This window comes from Lissotriton vulgaris, chromosome 5 (genome assembly GCF_964263255.1).
Source record: "Lissotriton vulgaris chromosome 5, aLisVul1.2, whole genome shotgun sequence".
Taxonomy (NCBI): Eukaryota; Metazoa; Chordata; class Amphibia; order Caudata; family Salamandridae; genus Lissotriton; species Lissotriton vulgaris.
Window position 1 is genome coordinate 1,947,490,260 of NC_141693.1, and position 20,055 is coordinate 1,947,510,314.

A 20,055-nucleotide genomic window follows, 5' to 3' on the forward strand; every position below is an offset into this window, starting at 1 on the left:
GCCAGTCAGCCTCCGAAAGCAAAATGTCATACGTAGACGAAAGATTTTCCCAAAATACCCCTTTTATGGTACGCTGTAGGCCACCTTCAATTAACAGGACAATTTCAAATAGTCTATCAGGAGGAGCAACTCTTGTATCAGCTGTTTCAATCACAACATAAGTGTCAGTCGCTGTCACCTTCAGTAGTGGACGGAGGGCCTCTCTCACTATGGTAATCTCCGCCGCGCTGTCCAGCAAGGTCGGAGCCCACGTCAGATTCCGAAGCCTCGTTCTCACAATCTGGGGCATATCGATGCGCCCTTAAGGCTGCGACTTTCTTCTTGGCAAACTGCGGTCTTTGAGGCGTAGAGCCCTCCTGCTTGTCTGCACCGTTGCGCGGGCGGGGCTGACCACGTCCTTGCTGGCCGCCCCGGCCCCTGCCGCCCCCTCCACCACCGGTTGACGGAGCCGATGAGTCCTGAAAGGAACGTGGAGAGCGTTGGTCAGAAGCCTGAAACCGATCAGGAGATTTAATCATCGCGCCGTCGTGCAAATCATGAACACGTTCCGACTGCGCAGGCAAGGGAGACGCAGGGCGAGGTGTCTGAGCCTGTTGTTGCTGTTGCTTACCCTGTTTCTGTTTTTTAGGCCAATTTTGTTTGTTATTGGAATTGGGCTGAACCGCCGCTGCCGAAGTCTGTCCCTGGGGCTGCTTTTTCTCTTTATTGGAAAAAGGCGTAAGACCCTTGGCATTGCGGCCAACCGTTTTATAAGCCACCACAATTATCTTCGCTAACTATCGGGGTTTCTCTGGATTGGGAATTGTAGGAAGGTACCTCCTGACTATGGTTGCCCCCAACTTTTTGCCCTGTGTTTTAGCTGGTTTTTGACATAGTCGACCTGGGGCCCTGCCAATCAGGACCCCAGGCCTACTGCTCTCTCTGTAAAATGGATTCCATGTACCCTAGGTACATTTCCAATTGGTACTGGGCCACCCTATCAGACCCTGTAACTCAGGGCATGGGTGTACCCAGGGCTGCCAGGGACTGAAGCATGTATTATGCCACCCCTGGCTGGCCTCCTAAATTTGACACAACTGGCTGCATGACAGCTGGGGCAAAGTCGTGTAATCACCCTTTGCTGTAGGTGTAGTATACCTATACCTAACCCTAAAATTCCTATCAGTCACTCCTATGGCAGGCCTTGACAATCCTGAAGGCAGAGTGCTTGGAATCGTGTCAGATGGTGCTCTGGCATGAGCTGAGCCTGTCTGCAGCTTGCGGAACCAAGTCCTAATAGCTGTTCCATGATATCGCGTACCATATACTCTTAAGTGCATTATAATCCTAGCGGTTAAATGCTAACTTTGGTATTGCTTTATCAAAACATGTCGAGTAAGGTGTCATACGAATTGGAATACTAACCCCTCGCCAATTCTGGCGACGGGGTTAGCATTCCACCCTTCTAGAGGGACACGACATGTATGTAACTGTGAACCCCGGTTAAAGTTAAACGAAGCCTCAGCTCCACAAAATGGATGCTGCCACCACAGACACGAGTCTGACCTCCTGCTGCTGGGAGTCCTTCCAGCGAGGGAGGCCTGGACAAAGGGTTTCCTGTCCGGGGCGGTGCTAGCACCGTCCCAGACATGGTTTTGTGTATCCTGGGTAGGCAGGGCTTTTCAGGAAGGTGACTGCTGAGTGGCACCCCGGTGCTCACTACGCATAGGCCGGTCAGAACCAGTTCCAGGGGCACACCAGCCCCTGGCCTGGGGAAAGTCCGGCATGGCAGAGGGGTGTAACCTCCCCCCTCCTAGTCCCACCCATAGGCAGGACCTAGTCACCGGGTCAGCCCCCTTTTTTAGTATAAAGATGGGAGCGGGCCCCCTGTTCAAATTAGATCATCTTTGGAATCAAGACACGACTTTCTTCGAAAGGACATCAAGATTTCTTCTTCAAGATTCTCCCTTGTGGCTAAGGAGTAGTCACCCTGCATCAAGCGGGCACCATCCTAAGAACACTGCGGTCTGCTGCAAGTCCTTCTTCACGAATCCGACGACCCTGCTCGACGAGACCCGGCTTCCCTGGCACCTCTGACCTCTATTCACCTCTACAGCAAAGCTGAGAACCGTGAGTGCGACGAGACCTCGAGGGACCGACGATCGCCAAGACTGCACGACTTCTTTGTAACAAGCCCACCGAGTATTCCACTGGTGAGTGCTTTGGGGTCCGAGAAGCCCCAACCCTGAGCAGCTCCAGCACCGAAGATCAGCCCTCCAGCATCTCCACGATCTGCGTGGGGCCCTTCTGCTTTTGCGTGCTCACCGCGCTGTGTGACTACTAGCCGGCTGGCTTGTGGCCTTCTTCACGACGCCCGACGACATCACTGCTGCTGGTCTGGTTGCTCCAGACTGGCCCTTGCTTCCTTCTTCAAGAGAGGCACCCCGGACCCTCCTGGTCCACTCCAGACACCATTTTAAGTCCACCGCGTGGGCTTGAATTTGCCAAGGCTTTGTTGCCCAATCCTGGGTCCAGCGACGCCGACAGCTTCATCCATCGTGGGACAGATCGCTCCTCCATCCTGGTCGCCGACAATGCCTCCTGGTCCGTGAGATCTGCGGTCACAGCGTCACCCACTCACCTTGTCGAGGTGGCTACCATCCGGTGCCCTCCTGGTGCCCCTTGACTACTGGCTAGTAGTCTCGAACTTGGTCCCCTCTGCTTTCAGGTGTCATCTTCCATCGATCCAGGCTTGGATCCACCGAACTTTCTTCACTGGTTGCCTGCCAGCAACTTCTTTCTTCCAGGCTCCTGGTCCGTCTACGAGGATTCCCGACGTCTTTTGAGTCCTATGCAGCTGCAGCCCCTGGGCTAGGTAACTTCGGCATTTCGGTGCCCCAGCATAGCCTCACTATCCAAGGGTCAGAATCCACTTTAGTTTTCCTCCTACCAGGTCGGGTTCGCCCGTGAACACTAACTTTGCAATTACTAGCTACCATAGACTTTGTCCCGCATCACGCGTGAGAGTGCACACTCTGCACCCGAGTCCCCTGGGTCTCCTAGAAGTAATCTAACGATTCTATAGTCAAGTCCTAGCGATTCCAAAGGCTATTAGTACTGTACTTACCTGCTGGTAATTTCGCATTCCACTTTCAGAGTATATGGTTTTCCGTGCCCCTCAGGCATTTGTATATACTGTGCAAACTTAAGTATTTTTGTAAGAGTTTTGGTTTGTGCTTAGTACCCTGTCCTCATAAAGAGTACAGGGCTGTTGTGATTCTTAATAAATATCTTGTTTATTTTCATAACACTTGTGTGGTGTCCTTTCACTTGGTGTTCAAGGGGTATATGTGTGGTAAACAGCTGGCTTAACACGCCCTCTCGAGTCTTTAGCCTTAGACTGCTCGTATCCACGCTACTAGGATAGCTGGTCTATAAGGTTGACTTACAACCAATCATCAATAAGGGTTGCTGGACTGATACATAGTGTTCACTAGAATAGTGAGCACTGCATATCAGGCCACCTTCTCACAGTGGTGCCCTGGTCCATAATCTTGTGCAGATTGCTCCGCTGCCGGGATCACACACGCAGAGATGAGCAAGCTGCTTCACCCCCCCCCCCCCCCCCCCCACCGCCAGATGGACGAGAGCTGTATCAGGGGCGGCTGTTCCCTGGGCTAGAGTGCACCTACCTGCCCTCCCAAAGGCCAGTGAGACATAGACAAGGAGGCATATTAGATGGCCACCACTGGGGACATCTGCCACACCAATATTCGAATAATGACCACCGTGAGTGGGCCCCTTTCCAAAGCACTCCTTCTCACCTTGTTGGGGAGGGTTCCAGCATTTATACCCTGGAGTCTCAGACACCTCTGAGAGAGTCCACAGCGACAAGGGAGTCTTACACAGCAGAGGCTAGAGTCGTCATCCCATTACCGCCGTGAGCACAGCACCGTACACCTTGACCGGCTCGCTCGATGGAACTTTTCGATTATGCCCCCCAGGCGGAAACTATAACCTTTCTGTATGTACTGCGGTGCCCGAGCAACCTTTGGCTGATGACTGGCGGAGCTGTCCCACGTGGCTCTGGTTAACCCCTCGGCCGTCACCTACCTAGCCGTACGTCACACATTTTTTCCCCGTCTCCCCGTTGTGCCTCCTACACCCACCCCCTCCTCTCCCATCCATTATTCTCCATCTACCTCTCCTATTCCTTCACTGTCTCCCCTAATCTTCTCTCCCCTTGCCTATTTTTTACCTCATGTTTATGCTAAGCTTTTGAACCCATGTAATTCTTGTAACTACGCTCCAGTAACATGTAACTTTGTAACAATGTTCTGAAACAATGTGTTCGAGGCATATGAGCTGCAGATTACACACTGTGCATAGATGGCCACCTAGTGTTGGGCCCGGATGTTTGCAGTTTGTTTTGTTGTAGAAAAGTCTTTTGAAGTCACGGGATAGGTGACTCCTCCTTTGGATGATACTGCGCATGGGCATCGGCTCCATCCCCAGATTGTTTTTTTCCGCCACCGGTCTCGGATGTGTTTCCAGCGTTCCGTGTTGGAACCAATTTCCTTTGGCGCGCAATCCTCACCAACTTACAAAAAATCAGTTTCGAACGCTTTCCCAGTCGACGCTACTCTTCAACACCGAAGATTTAGATTCTGCTCATCGTCGGCGGCCTTCGGGCCTAACTAGGCCTTGACTCCAGCTCATGGAAAGGACGCCATTTAAAAAGTGTCCTCAATGTGGGTCGAAGTTTCCCCACACCGACCTTCATAAAGTGTGTAACCTTTGCCTCTCCCCGGAGCACGAGGCCAGAGACTGTTCCGCTTGTGCCTCTTTCCGCTCCAAAAAGACTATCCGGGACCGAAGAGCTAGGAGAACAATGGCTCGATCTTCAGCTCCGATTTCAGACGACATCTTTGAAGAAGGCGTTGACGTCCCAGAACAACACGACGTCGACAGCATCTCCGAGGCAGAAGATAATTTCTAATTTAAAATATTTCTAGAGCGCAGCGTGCACCTTGCGGTTTCTTGGCGCTGATTTAGTCGTCGAAGACATTACTCCAGCACAGTGGGTCGTAAGTAAGACCTTCGACGCCGACCCTTCCTCAACACATCCAAAGAAGGCCCCCGTCACACACTGCTTCTACTGCCCCACCTTCGGTCCCGGCTAAGAAGCTAACTAATCCTTCAGGCGACTCTGGCTCGAGTCGGCCTTCCCGCGGTGCACACAACTACTGGCACGGAAAAAGACAACATCACCGGCCCCGTCAACATCCAAACCATCGGCGCCGAAGCCTACCGCTACTCCTTCGGCACCGAAACACAGGTCGGAACCAAGCAAACCCGCTTCAGAACAGACAACCGGAACCGAAAAAACCATTGGCTCCAAAAAATATACCGGAGCCGAAAAAATCATCAGAGCCGAAAAAATCATCGGAGCCGAAAAAAGACTCCTGCTTCTCCGGTTAAGGACATTGCCAAACAACCAAAAGAGACCGCTTCGGTCCCTCCGCACCAAAAGATCGGCCTCCTGCAGAGGACTTATTTCATCCAGACCCTGCACAAAAGACGAGCTAAAGACCCAATCACTGGGCAGCTAACTTTAGCTTCAAAAAAGCGACCACTGGATACACCAGCGCCAGCTCCTCATTCAATGAAAAAGGACATGGCTACCTCGCCTTTAAGACTTCTTTCCCCTCCTCCTCCACACATACCATCACCACCTGCTCCCCTACCACAACATTCCCCTGCATCCTCTATCATACCAGACGATGCCAATAGGGATGATAGCTCTGATGATATAGGGGCTAACATAAATGATCCATCTATTCTTCCAGGCTCACCTGACCCGTGGGATGATTTTAACACCCCAGGCGTCCCAAATGTCCCTCAAGATGACCTATACCCTTCAAGGCCTTCCCCACCAGAAGACACTATGGGTTTTAATCAGTTGATACACAGAGCCGCACAATATCATGGAGTAGATAAGCATAAAGACCCTCTATATGAAGCTTTCTAATGGATACCTTTGCTAATGCACAAAGGTCCTCATCCATTTTATCAATGCTTAAAGAAGTGATTAAGCATGCTCCTGAAGTCTTCAAGGACCCAGTCAGAACTCGGGTCATTAACTCTCGAATAGAGAAAAAGTATAAAGCTGCCCCTTCAGACCCACCATATATTAAAGGTGCAGTACCACTAGACTCACTTGTAGTTTCCAACACACGCAAGAGAGCAAACTCACAAACATCAGGTGAAGCTGCCTCACCAGATAGTCTAAGCTACTTGACGCATCAGTGAAAAGAACTGCATCTCAAGCAGCAAACATGTGGCGTATTGCCAATACAAAAGCATTATTGGCCAGACATGACACATTATGACGAATTAGAATCACTAATGCGACACCCCCCTGATACATAGAAAGATAGTCAATTAACTTATTCAAGAAGGGAAAAATATTACAAACCCCTCTATTTGGTCTGCACTTGATGCAGCGGACACCGCCTCCAGGGCAGTTAACACCAGTGTTTCATTACGTAGTCATGCCTGGCTACGCATATCAGGGTTCAAACCTGAAGTCCAAAGTGCTATACTTAATCAACCCTTCGATGAGCAACACTTATTCAGACCCAATGTAGATGTATCACTTAAAAAAATGAAAAAGGATACAGATACAGCCAAATCTATAGGAGCCCTGCAGTCGCAGGCTCCCAGACATTCATTTTGCCGCTCATCTTATCGAGGCGCCACCAGGCTCAGACACACCTTCTACCTCATACAAAGCCCCTACACAATCCACATATAGTAAGGGCTACCTAAGGGAAGGTTACAGGGGTAACCATAACAAGAGCAGAGGTAAAAACAACTCCTCCCGCTCTGCCTCTACCCCTGCCCAATGACTCCCCTTCCCCGTCCCATTCCACTCCTGTCGGGGAAAAACTACAACAATACCTACCAGCCTGGGAAACATCACATCAGACAGGTGGGTGCTTTAAATAATTCAATCAGGTTACTGTCTAGAGCTAACATCCACCCCCCCAAACATACCACCCAAGCCGCGTCCAATGTCACAAGAACATTTAACACTGCTCAGACAGGAAGTAATATCCCTCCTGCAGAAAAATGCAATAGAAATAGTCCCAAAGCATCAGCAAAACAAAGGAGTATACTCCCTATATTTTCTAATCCCAAAGAAGGACAGATCTCTAAGACGTATTGTGGTAAATATTTGATTTACCGTCCTAATTTCTATACAGGTAAGTACTTAATCAATAATAACTCAATCGGGAAGAAAGAGGCAGAGTCCGTGGTGTTAGAGTTCTTAGGGGTTTTATTCCTTAAAAAGGAATGGTCATGACCGGATATCTTGTTCCTGCCACCACTGGGGTGCAGGAAGGGATAGAGCAATATTTTATTGACAATACATAGCTTATATACTTAAGTCACATTATAGAAACCAATACAGTAGGCGTAACAGCTGAGAGAAACAAGATAAAACACACACGTGGTAGTGATACGTAATTAGAAGGCGTGAACTAGGCGTGAACATAGAGGTGTGTGCTAGAAACGTCACAGGTAGGTGTCACAAGTGGGTGGCAACAAAGCAGAATCTTGTAATGTGCAGAAATCTGAGGCCTGGATGCGCGCGCAGCTGCATGACGTGTGATTGACGTGAAACCGGAGGGTGCAGTGGACTTGACATTTACACTGGCAGAAAGAGACTGGCATGTCAGATCAACTCGTACTCTATCATATCTGGTATCTGCTGTTTAGGAACCATATTATCTGAAAGGGAAAGGTCTCTGGGGCAGAAGCTATTCTATACTGACTGTGAGTGCGTGTATAAGCGTCTAAGTGTCTGCATGAGATGAGAGGGGGCATGGGCCTACCATGGTTACAGAGGCTATGAATTACTTGCACGGAGACAGTGAGGCCGGGCCCCTTGCTCTGCAGCTGGGGGGATGTTTACTTAAACTAGTAGGCAGGAATGCATTTTCGAGGAGCGGAACAGATAATTCGAAGGTTGAATACAGTCTTGGCAGGCAGCAGGCTGAGCTAAGCGCCGTGAGCCGCACAGGGAGTAAGGCAGAGGTCACGGGTATAGAGGCAGCCTGGGCTGAGGCTTTCAGAGTCAGAAGGCAGGAAAAAGCTCGATGGCAGAATTCAGGGCCTACTTCGCCAGAGCTGAAAAACGTGTAAAGTACACCACAAAAAGACGTTGGCATAGCATACTTGGGAACGGAATATTCAACCCATTCAGGGTGGGTCTGAAAGAGGACATATTAACGTTGGACGCAAATGTATTTGCGTCTTCATAGCTGGCACAGGAGGGAAGTTGCATGCACTTTAAGCTGGTACATTGAGACGGTGGGGTACACATTAGGGAACATTACTTGACCATAAAATTTATATTTCCTCATTCCCTCCTTGTTCCCTACGGACCCTTCATGATATATCGATCCTCATGAATCGATCAGTCTGTTCTTGTAACATCATTTGTTCTTCTTTCTTCCTTTCACGTTTTGAGAGAAAACTGGGATGTTCAATGCACGATGTGGCACACAGTCCACAAATCGCTGGCCCACACTGTAGGCACAGGCAGCAACTGAATACTATGACAAGGGCAATGCCTAGGAAGGATAGGATCTCCCATCCCCAAGCGGTCAACGTTGTCCAGAACCAACCGGACCAAGTCCAGGTGCCTGGATTCTGATGTATCAAACTTGCAATTTTATGAAGACGTGTAATAGCTTGGTATACCGTTGGCGCGTTTTCTGGAATGAAAACACAGCAACTTGACCCGATGACCTTACAAGCTCCGCCTCTATCTGCCAAGATGACGTCAATAACAAGACGATTCTGAAGGACAACAACCCGCATGGCGGACTGCTCCTCTGTTAAGTTACCTAGGGCGGAGGCCGTTTCATTCACTACTGCTTCAAGTGTTCTAGTTAATCTGCGTATTAGTTTACTGTTTTGGACGGGACCTGTGAAGAAAAAGAATCCTTTATTGAAATTGCTTATTGTATTGCTCCCATGCCGTTTCAGTGTAGTCTACAATCGGGAGATCTCTTCGGAGTCTATTCTTTACTAGGTTTGTATTTCTGTGATAATCAGGAGGGGCTAGAAAAACAGGTGGCAGAAGGAATGCAATGTTACAGGTACCATCCCAATCTGGAGGTAAGCGTATGTATGCGGTATGACCACAAACAAAGTAGGAATGACGAGTAGCTCTGAAGGAAGATTTGCCTTGATCACTGAATTCGACCACAGTAGTACATTTGCTATGACCTAAGTGTACTGAACCCTTCTTTCTGACACATAAATCACCAGTGACTGGTAATACTGACATAGCAGGGAGGACTGGTGCAGCTTCGGATTCGACAGTAAGAATCATAAGGTTAATTGTGTAATTACCTAATCCATAAACTTCATTTTCTAGATCAGTTCCTATTCTAGTGGGCAGTCCCTTCTTGTCAGGGTAACAGGCATTAAGCAGAACTAAGTTCAAGTTTCCCCAAACCCAATTCCCTTTGAAAACAGCGACATCAGGATCTAAGGAATTAATTATTCTAAACCATGCACCACAGGAGCCATTGTGAGTGAACGGGTACGGAAAGAGAGGCAGAACTCCCTTGTATTTCTGATAGGGAGGGAGTCGGCCACATATCCAGCAGTTTGTAGCGTTGTTGGTCTGATGGGAGTGATGTAACATACTAATGAATGTGTTGTTGCGCAGCGCGAGTCTGTAAGAAAGTTCGTGGGGAGGTAATTCACTAAAAGAATGTTCGGCAGTGACATTGTAAGCAGATTGTTCACGCTTGAAAATAGGGTAATATATGGGAAGCAATATACTAGCAACAATAATCAGAAGACTTAGAAAAAACATAATCAATAACGTCACTATACAGTGACTACGGAGTGATTTACAATATGTACGTTTCTTGAGTTGTCTCTCTCTCTCTCTATCTCGGGGATACATGTCAGAAACTATTTAACCGATTCACCTAGGGGAGGACTTAAACAATTAAACTGTCTGACTTGCTAGATCGAAGTTTCATTCGGTACTCCTCTTGGGGAGTTTTCTCTTGTTTGGTAACTTTGAAGTCTTTAGTATCGAGGCAGTCCTTTGAGGGGGTGGACGAGTCTGTTTCTGGCAACAGTTCGTTACATTTTTTTATATTACTCGTATGGGTCCACCCCTTTCGGCCTTCCACCTTGATAGCGGTCCGCGTTGTAAGAAGGACGGTTTTCGGCTCTTTCCAGCGGGGCTCCAGCGGACTTTTCCTGTCGAAATTCCTAATTAGCACTGTGTCACCGGGACGGACATCATGTGGCTTTACATCAGTGTTGTCAGGGAAGGCTGCAGCAACCTGTGAACGACATGATTGGAGTGCAGACATCAAGGAGGCAAGGTAATCTGTCAGCATATTACAATCAACATCTGTAATTTTCTTAGGGATGGGCGTCCCCCACATATTCGGTGGTCTCCCAAAGACCACTTCATACGGGGATAGTCCTGTTCTCGAATGGGCGACCATTCTCATATAGAACAATGCAACTGGCAGGGCGACTATCCAGTCGACCCCTTTCTCTTTACAAACTTTAGCAAGGCGGGTTTTTAGTGTCTGGTTATGCCTTTCTACAAGGCCAGCGGCTTCGGGATGTCGGACACAATGGAATCTCCACTGATATCCTAGCAGCAGGGAAACCTGTTTCATGAGTTCGGATGAGAATGGCTGTCCGTTATCTGAGTACACGACACGAGGCAAGCCGTATCGTGGGAAGAATTCTCGAACCAGCTGCCTGGCAGTGGTCGGAGCAGTGTAATCTGGGACTGGATATGCTTCGGTCCAACGGGAAAGTGCACAAACAATTACGAGGACATATTTGAATCCTCGACAACGGTCCATCTGGATATAATCCATCTGGAGGACTTCAAAAGGGTGATCGGGAGGATGAAATCCACCTTGCTCTACAGGGACGCTTTTACCTGGATTGAACTGACAACAGATCATGCAAGTACGCACTTTCTGTTTTGCTGCTGCTCGTAAGTGTTTGTTGTACCAGAGATTCTGTAAACTGTCTAACATCGCTTTCTCTCCTAGATGTGTTGGACTATGTGCTGTATTTATTATGACTTGAACCATAGAGTCGGGGAGAAACCTTGTAGATTTTCCCTTCGTCATCCAACCTTGATCTGTCTGGATCCCTCCTAGTTCATTCCATTTCTTTATTTCATCTGCAGTAGCATGTGTCTGAATATCTATTACATCTAGTGTGGGATCCCTAACTGTCATACAATGTGTCGGTACTATTGTCTTTGTCACGTCAGTTGTCTGGGTGTGAGTCAACGCTGTATGTTTTGCTGTCTGGTCTGCCAGGTCGTTACCCTGGGAAACAGAATCCGTAGCTTTAGTATGTGCTTTACACTTCATGACGGATATGCCTGAAGGCAGATGTATTGCTTCTAACAGTGCTTGAATGAGGGAACCGTGTTGGATCTTGGCACCGTGAGAGGTCAAGAAACCTCGTTCTTGCCATAACATTCCGAAGTCGTGTACGACTCCGAACGCATAACGGGAATCAGTGTATATGTTAACATTTCTGTTCTTGGCTAGTATACAGGCTCTGGTCAGAGCGATGAGCTCTGCTGCTTGAGCAGACAGTGTGTCAATACGATATGTTTCTTTTACTTCAGTTTCAGTGGTCACTGCATACGCGGCCACTAATTCTCCTGTACTTGTTCTCATACATGAACCATCCACATAAAGTGTCAGGTCTGGATTTGTCAATGGAACATCTGTTAAGTCTCGTCGGGGCTTTGTTACTGCATTAATGATCTCTATACAATCATGCGGGGCTGGATCTGTCATAATTGAAGGTAACAATGTTGCGGGGTTTAGAATGCTGCAGCGTCTGATCTCTATGTGTGGCTGGAATAGCGTCAATTCATACCCTGTCAGTCGTGCTATAGTCAAGTGTTGAGTCTGAGTTCTGTTTAAAAGAACCTCTACAGAATGTGGAACTTGTACTGTTAATGGATGTCCCAAAACAATTGAGTCGCTCTGTCTGATTGCTAGTGCTGTTGCTGCTACTGACTTTAAGCACGCAGGGAGTGCCTGGGCTACTGAATCCAATGTACTTGAAAAATAAGCGCAAGGCTTATGTGAACCTGCTTGGTCTTGAGTGAGGACAGACAACGCTGTACCATCACGTTCTGTAACAAAAAGTGTAAAAGGTTTGCTGTAACATGGTGTTGCTAAAACTGGTGCTTGGCATAAAGCTTTCTTTAATTCTTCAAAGGCCTGTGTATGTTCCTGAGTCCAAGGAAGGACAGTCGAAGTCGCTGCCTCCTGTGTTGTCAACTGAATGAGTGGTTTAGCTAGAAATGCATACTGAGGGATCCATTGTCTGCAGTATGAGGTGAGGCCTATAAAGGCCCGCACTTCCTTTTGTGTCTGGGGTTGCGGCATATTTACAATTAACTGGATACGGTCAGGAGTGAGCGGTCTCCCCACTTTGGACAGCAAGTGACCCAAGTACACAACTTGCTGAACACAGAATTGTAGCTTCGAAGGAGACACCTTGTGTCCCTTGTCGGCCAGAAAATGTAAAACTGTCAGTGATGCTTGTTCACATTCGGGTTCACTTTGTGCGGTGATCAGCAGATCATCGACGTATTGCAGTAAGGCGGTGTTAACTGGCATTTGAATACAATCAAGTTGTCTTTTCAGTGCTTGACTATAGATGCTGGGGCTTTCTGTGAATCCTTGAGGTGCGCGTGAAAATTTGAAACTTCGTCCATTTAAACTGAATCCGAAGAGGTATTGGCTCTCTGGGTCAATAGGCACACTGAAGAAGGCGTTCTTGAGGTCAATTACAGTAAAGAACGTTGCTTCAGAATCAATGGCAGTCAATAGGGATGAGATGTCGGGAACCACAGGGTACTGTGGTACAATGCATTTATTTGGTTCTCGTAAATCAATCACCAGCCGATATACTGGCGGTGCATTGGGATCAGTACGTTTAAGAATCGGAATGATAGGGGAATTACAGATATTGGAGTCGGTCTCTACGACCACTCCTTGGGCAATGAGCTCTTCAATGATTTCCAGTAAAGCCACTACAGCATCGGGTGGTAACTTGTATTGTCTGATTCGTGGTAAAACAACACCTGGCTTTAGTGTAACACGGTATGGTGTAATGTGCATGCAGCCTACATCGGTTGGGCCTTGTGCCCACAGGTGTTCTGGTACATTTTTCAATCTGACATCAAACTCTCGTAATACATAGTGACCCTTAAAGTCACGCAAGAAAAGTCTAACTCCTTCCGGAGAACAACATATCACTGCTCCTAGAGCCTTCAATGTCTTTATTCCTAACAAGTTTTCTAGACATGATTTCGTAAGTAACAAGTCTGTAACACGTGATAATGGACCCACAGCCAGGGGGACTGGTTCTGATACCTCATTTACAATAGGCTGTCCTGAAAAACCAAGGGAAACATTCTTTGAGCCTGAGAGGGGTGCCCCTGGGACTTCATTATGACTGATTGTTGTGCGGCTTGCCCCTGTGTCAATTAAGAACTTTCTGTCTTTTCCCAATACTTGACTGTGTACATAAGGACCCTCTTGATCTACAGGAATCTCTATAAGAGGCAAGCCAAACTCCCTCTCTAGGCTGTTTCATGTGTAACGCTGATAATCAGGATAATCAGATTGGGCATACTGGCACATCTGCCGTGAAACTTGCTGCGTCGCGGCAATGGGCTGTGGCTGTGACTGCGACTGTGATACCGCGGCGGTCTGTCCTGTATGTGATGAAGCATGCATAGGTTGTGAATTCTGTGAAGTCTGTTGCTGACCCTGGTCTTGTCTAGGCGGATGCGGTCTTTCTTTAGTTTTACCTGTTGCTATATTGTGTTTCAGAACTGGACATTCATGTACGTAGTGACCTGGCTGCTTGCAATAGTTGCATGTCCCTTTAACGGGAGCTGCTGCATTACCTGTCTGGGTCGTACCCTTTCTCTGGCCGTCGGCTGGAACCGACTGGGCCACTAACATTTTCATTTTCGTGTCTTTCATATGTTTCTGTACATGATCCTGTTCTTCTCTGATTCTGTTCTGATGGTACTGTAACATCTGTAACATCTGGGATGGCGTATTTGCTTGCCATGTACTTTCAACTTTATATACACGGTTCTTGACTGATGTCAGGGAATTCTCGACTAACTTTGATACAAAAAGATGTGGGTACGATTCGCTACCTGGTTTTAGGCCACTATTAATAATGAAACATTTCTCGAACCTTGAATAGAAGTCACTGGTATCTTCATCGTGTTTCTGTTTACAGGCTGAGATCGCATCCCAGTCTTCCTTTTTAGTGGTCAGTAATCTTGGCAGAACCTGTACTATCAAACCTGGTAATGCTTTAGCTTTCTCCCCAAGGCCTAGCCCTGGGGTACGAAGTTTCTCCTCGTCTTCTATTTCTGCCCATATAATCTTTTTGTCTCCCACCTCCCATTCTCTTTCCTTAAGTTTCTCGTAGATGCCTGTGGGCAACAACACCTTTAACATTTTCATGATATCTGCATATGTGTAATCTCCCATCAGTAACATGTCTTTAAGTTCTCTGTGAAAACCTGCAGGGTCTTTGTCGTGACAGGGTACTAGTTTCTTCATTTCCAATAGTTCTAACTTGGTCAGAGGTGTGTGTACATACACACGTTTCAAGGTATTATCGGTACCCATAACTGGATGTACTTCTCGTAAAGGGTTCTGTCTTTCAAGACGCTCCATATGATACATTTTCCTTTCTGGGGGCGGGGCGGAAGCATATTGTGAGCTTAAGAAAGTGTTATATCTGTGCCGTTGTTCTAGAATTATTTGTATTAACTTGGTACTTAGGCCTCCCCATCTGTCCATGAGTAGTGCTTCTAATGTATCGTGTAAGGGACCTGGATCAGAATGTTGATTTCTGTATAACTTGAGGAGGTGCTGAATCATATATGTACCTGCTAATTTCTGCTCGTCTGGAGATAGGTTCAGAAATGTCTGCGCTACTGTGTCATCATTATATATATTAGGGTTGTCAGCCCATAGTACTGCTGACCGGGCTAGTTCTTGTTCATCCATAGAATTGAGTACATGGTACCCCATTCGTTCTCGAAGCATTTTATCAGTGTCTTGGAACTGGTGTTCAGGAGAATTTGGTTTTGATATGCCAGAGAGAAAAACTCTCTTGCTTTCTGGACGAATGCCTTTCCTAAGGTAAGTTCCCTTACCTACATACGCTATTGTATCGGTAGTCTTTTCTGGTTCTTCAGGGGCTTCCTCCTCCTCGGAGGAGGCATTTTCTTTTTCTTTTTCGTGTATTTCTATTACTGCTTTTCTTATTTTCTTGTTCATACTAGATATACAATTCACTTTATCATGTTTTCCTTCTGCTATATTTTGACCCCACTTGTTTAGTGCTTCCATTTCATCCTGTTCTGTCTCAGGCCTGTCTCGTTCTCTTATTAAGCAATTTATGAAAAAACGTAATATATATGCTTTAGTGTCAACTTTCTGATGTTCCAGGGCCTCCTTAATACTTTCAGGATTTTCCCCAGTCTGGACAAAATGATATACCGTATTTTCCGGCGTATAAGACGACCCGGCGTATAAGACGACCCCCGACTTTGGCAGAAAAATTTTAGGTTTAGTGCTATACTCGCCGTATAAGACGACCCCCCACTTCCAGCGCAGCATAGCCATTCCGAGTATGTACCGGTATTTTGAACTTACCGTATTAGTCTAGTCCTCCTCCCTGTGGGTGAGCAGTAAGGCTTTATCAGTGGGCAGTGGGTACCTATAAGCGTTTATTTTACAAACTGAAAGACTGAACGCAAAGAAATTGGTTGTAGAAACAATCTTGCTTTACTCTGAAACATTTTATTTAAAACCATATCAAAAACTGTCACTTCTGAATAACGGCAAACATAAATAACGTAGTGCATGAAACAGTGCAAGTGCATTAAACGTTCCATAACTTCCCATAAATCCAAGCGATTTCTACAGGATTTATAACGTTCCCTTTAAAAACCTTCAAAATCCTCCTCTTCGTCATCTGATCTCATAAGTAAGTCTATGAGATCTTGTGGTACATCTGTAAGGCAGTCATCGTATGGATCTTGTACCAATTCCGTATCAGATGATGTGGTCTCTTCTTCGGCATCCTCTTCACCTTCCCACAGATAGTCGTCCTCCATACCATCTAATGAGTTCGATATGCCACACTTCTTGAAAGACTTTATGACTGTTTCTGCATCGATGTCGTTCCAGGCCTTTATGACAAAGTTGCACAAAACATCCAACTGTGGCGCACGCATGTTTCCTCCTTTTGTGAATGTTTTTTCACCGCTAACCATCCACTCATTCCACTGTTCTCGGATGCGATCTTTAAATGGCTTGTTTAGGCACACATCCAGTGGCTGCACCAACGATGTCAGTCCTCCAGGTATAACAGCAGCATCCGTTTTCAGTCTTGCCAGCCTTTGCTTGGTGCTGGGAGTTAAATGAGCCCTGAACATATCCCACACCAGTAGACTACGCCTTTGTAGAAGTCCACCTGGTCGCCTGCTCCATACGTTATCAAGCCATAGCTTTACCCCTTCTTCATCCATCCATCCTTTCTCATTCACATGCACAAAACAACCAGCAGGAAACTTGAGTTTCGGCATTGTTTTCCTTTTAAAAATAACCATTGGCCTCAGTTTGCCACCATCAGCTGTGCATGCAAGTACCACAGTGAAACTGGACTTCTCATGTCCTGTTGTTTTTATTAAAATTGTCTTTTCGCCTTTTTGATGGACAGTTTTGTTGGCGATCATATCAAAATTCATCGGAGTTTCATCCATGTTTCCGATGCTACTTAGCGCATACACATGTTCATTGCGCAGCCTAATGACGTAGCGATGGAAGCTATGCATTTTGGCATCAAGATCCGCTGGTAATTTCTGGGCAATTTTTGTCTTTTGCCGCAATACCAGATTATGCCTTCCCAAGAATCTGGTACACCAGGACACAGTGGCCTTAAATCTGTGGCTGAGATCGGGATTAGATTTGGCCCACTGAAGTGCAACCAAGCGGATTTTATTTCGGGTCACGACATACCCGCTTTGCCGATGCTCGGCCACCATGTCTGCTACATGCTTTTCCAGTTCTGGCCAATGTGGGGTGCCTCTTCTTAGTGCACACTTGCCCCTTGGCATACTCCGCAATGCTTGCTCATTTGCTCTCCAGGCCCGAACCATCTTCTCTGTCACTCCATATTGCCTAGCAGCAGCACAGTTATTATGTTCCGTGGCAAAAGCCACAACTTTGAGTTTGTAGCTGGCTTCATATTTTCTTCTCCTTGCCACTGCTGGAGCCTTGCTGAGTTCTACACTGCCAGCCATTTGCTCTGGATGCGCTGCTGGAGCCTTGCCGGGTTCTTCGCTGTCTGCCATTTGCACTCAATGTACGGTACTGGTGCTGTACAGAATGGACAGGTGCAGAGACTGTCTTCAACACCACACGTACGGTACGGCAAATACGCTATCTGGTCACGAGACTGTTTTTCCTCTTAGCAACAACCAGCCAATCACGGCAAGTGCTCTACTGCCTTCGGGAACATTCGGGAACATTGTACAGTCCCCTTTCTATGCCACGCCCATGCCAAGGGGAGAGGTGAGCGTGCCAAAACGTGCCAAACGTGTCAACACACTGGGCGCTGCCATCTTCGGCGCTGGCTGCCCATTACCATGTACCGTGTTTCGGACGTCCTGCTGCCTCGTCCTGCTGCCTCGTCTGCCTGGGGATGTGCAAGCGGTTGGAGGCGCGTGTACAGCGGCAGCGGCAGTCGAGGTAAGACTCATGGCGCCATTTGCTCGCTTGTGAAGCGGTTTGACACCTTCGAGTGAAGTCCTTGCTATGAAAAAAACGCTCGCTTTCGATACTTCATGGCGCGGGGCCTGGGTGTGGACGTTGCCAGGGTCGGTGGCTGTATTTTTTGACATAAGGTGTGTTGTTTCTTGTTATTTCCTATTGTGAAGCGGTCTGACACCTTCGAGTGAAGTCCTCGCTATGACAAAAACACGCTCGCTTTCGATACTTGCACAATTCATGGCGCGGGGCCTGGGTGTGGACGTTGCCAGGGTCGGTGGCTGTATTTTTGGACGTTGCCAGGGTCGGTGGCTGTATTTTTTAACATAAGGTGTGTTGTTTCTTGTTATTTCGTATTGTGAAGCGGTCTGACACCTTCGAGTGAAGTCCTCGCTATGAAAAAGCGCATGAAAAAATACCATAAAATTTTGTACCCGGCGTATAAGACGACCCCCGACTTTCCTGAAAATTTTAAGGGGTTAAAAGGTCGTCTTATACGCCGGAAAATACGGTATTCTGTCTAGATGATCAGTCATCCCTGAGAATAACGCTAGGTAATCTGTAGCTTGTCGTAAGCGTAGTGATGCTAGTAACATTCTATCGTCTTTGCCTGGTACTGGATCATATCTGCAAACTGAAAGCGGTGCTTTGAGTATATCAAGACGGGGTGATTGGAGCGTAGGGTGGTTCTGCATTTCCCTAAGGTGTAATCTGTGTGTTGCTGGCGGGGTCTGGTAACCCCCGGTCGCACCTCCTGAGGCAGAGGCTTGGGCATTATCCCTCTGTGGAGGTTGTATATGTACTTGAACTTGTCTCTTAGTAGGATCAGGTAAAAACGGATTTGGTATCTTAACCTTAGGTGTGAGAAGCGGTGGGGCTGGAGGAGGGACGACAGGCTGTCGGACGGGGGAACTTTGTTGCGGTAATGGCGGGATATGGTCTGGAGGCGGGTTGCAATCTCCGTCCCCGTCACCGTCGGTAGGCGGGGCGCGTGAATTGGAGTAAGCGGGTGCTACATCATCTAGATAGGAATTCAGAAATATGTCTTTAGTAGTCCTGTGAGTTACTTTAGTTGGAACCAATGGTGGCGGCAGATCTTTCGGTATTCCTGAAGTGGCTTCAGGCGAACCCTCGGCCACTAAGTACATGCCATTTACAAGATTGTTTCGTGCGCGGTCTACTTGTTCTGATTTTACTCGTATTCCTTCAGTAACTAATTCATTTTCTCTGACTTTATCCGGCGCTTCTCTAAGTCTGTCTTCTCTACGGAGTTCTTTTTCGGCACGTTTATGTGATTCTTTACGCCACAGTTCTATGGCATCTTTCTGTGATTGTCTGGCTTTCTTTCTCCATAGAGCTTCTTCTACCTTCAGGATGCACTCAGCATCCCACGTTCCTGTAACGGGCCATCTGTGTCTTTCTTCTAGGTGCTTAGTATAATCGGCCCATAAATCTAGATACAATATGGCGTCTATGCCATGTTTATGGTACATGAAATTTCCAGGCGTGTCCCTAGGGGGGATAGGAATTTCTTCCTCTAGTATCCCTTTCCTAGTTCCTATCTGCTTTAACTTATTGAAAAACGGCATCTTGTTTACTTTAATACTGTATGCTCAATCCTTGCTTATCTAATTCTGAACACAACTAGTTACACAAAAACACAATAATGCACATTAAAAACAGTCACTCATACCACGACATCAATCACATGAAAAACATTTGAGACATATATGACTACCCCCCTATACTGGATGTACTGCTAAACAGCACAGATACACTGCTAAAAACAGTGCAAGAACTGAAATAACTGATATACTGCTAAACAGTACAGATACACTGTCTAAAACAGTGCAGACCGAATTTGTGTACCCAAACCCGTCTTTACCGGATACATAATAATGCACCCGTCTAGATACGTCCCAGCAATGGTACTCACCGGGAAGCACGGAAACAGAAGGCCTCGGAAAACTCGACTGGACTGGACCGGACTCGACTCGACACGTGGATACTTCGGAAACTGATGGGCCTCTTGACACCTCGGACCTTGCTTCTTTCGGCTAGGCTCTGGTCGGGATCCTCCGCACTCCTCACCGCCTCGTCTGGGTGCTGATCGCAGTCTTCGTCACCTCCGTGGGCCAGAGGGAGATACAGGAAATCC

The 20,055-nt window shown here is 47.2% G+C and overlaps 1 protein-coding gene across 1 annotated transcript in view; it reads left to right on the forward strand.

Annotated features, from left to right (window-relative positions):
* The window catches only part of PRRC2A (proline rich coiled-coil 2A), a 1,005,169-nt gene that overhangs the window by 295,290 nt on the left and 689,824 nt on the right, over positions 1 to 20,055 (forward strand). The gene's annotated exons all lie outside the window — the stretch shown is intronic.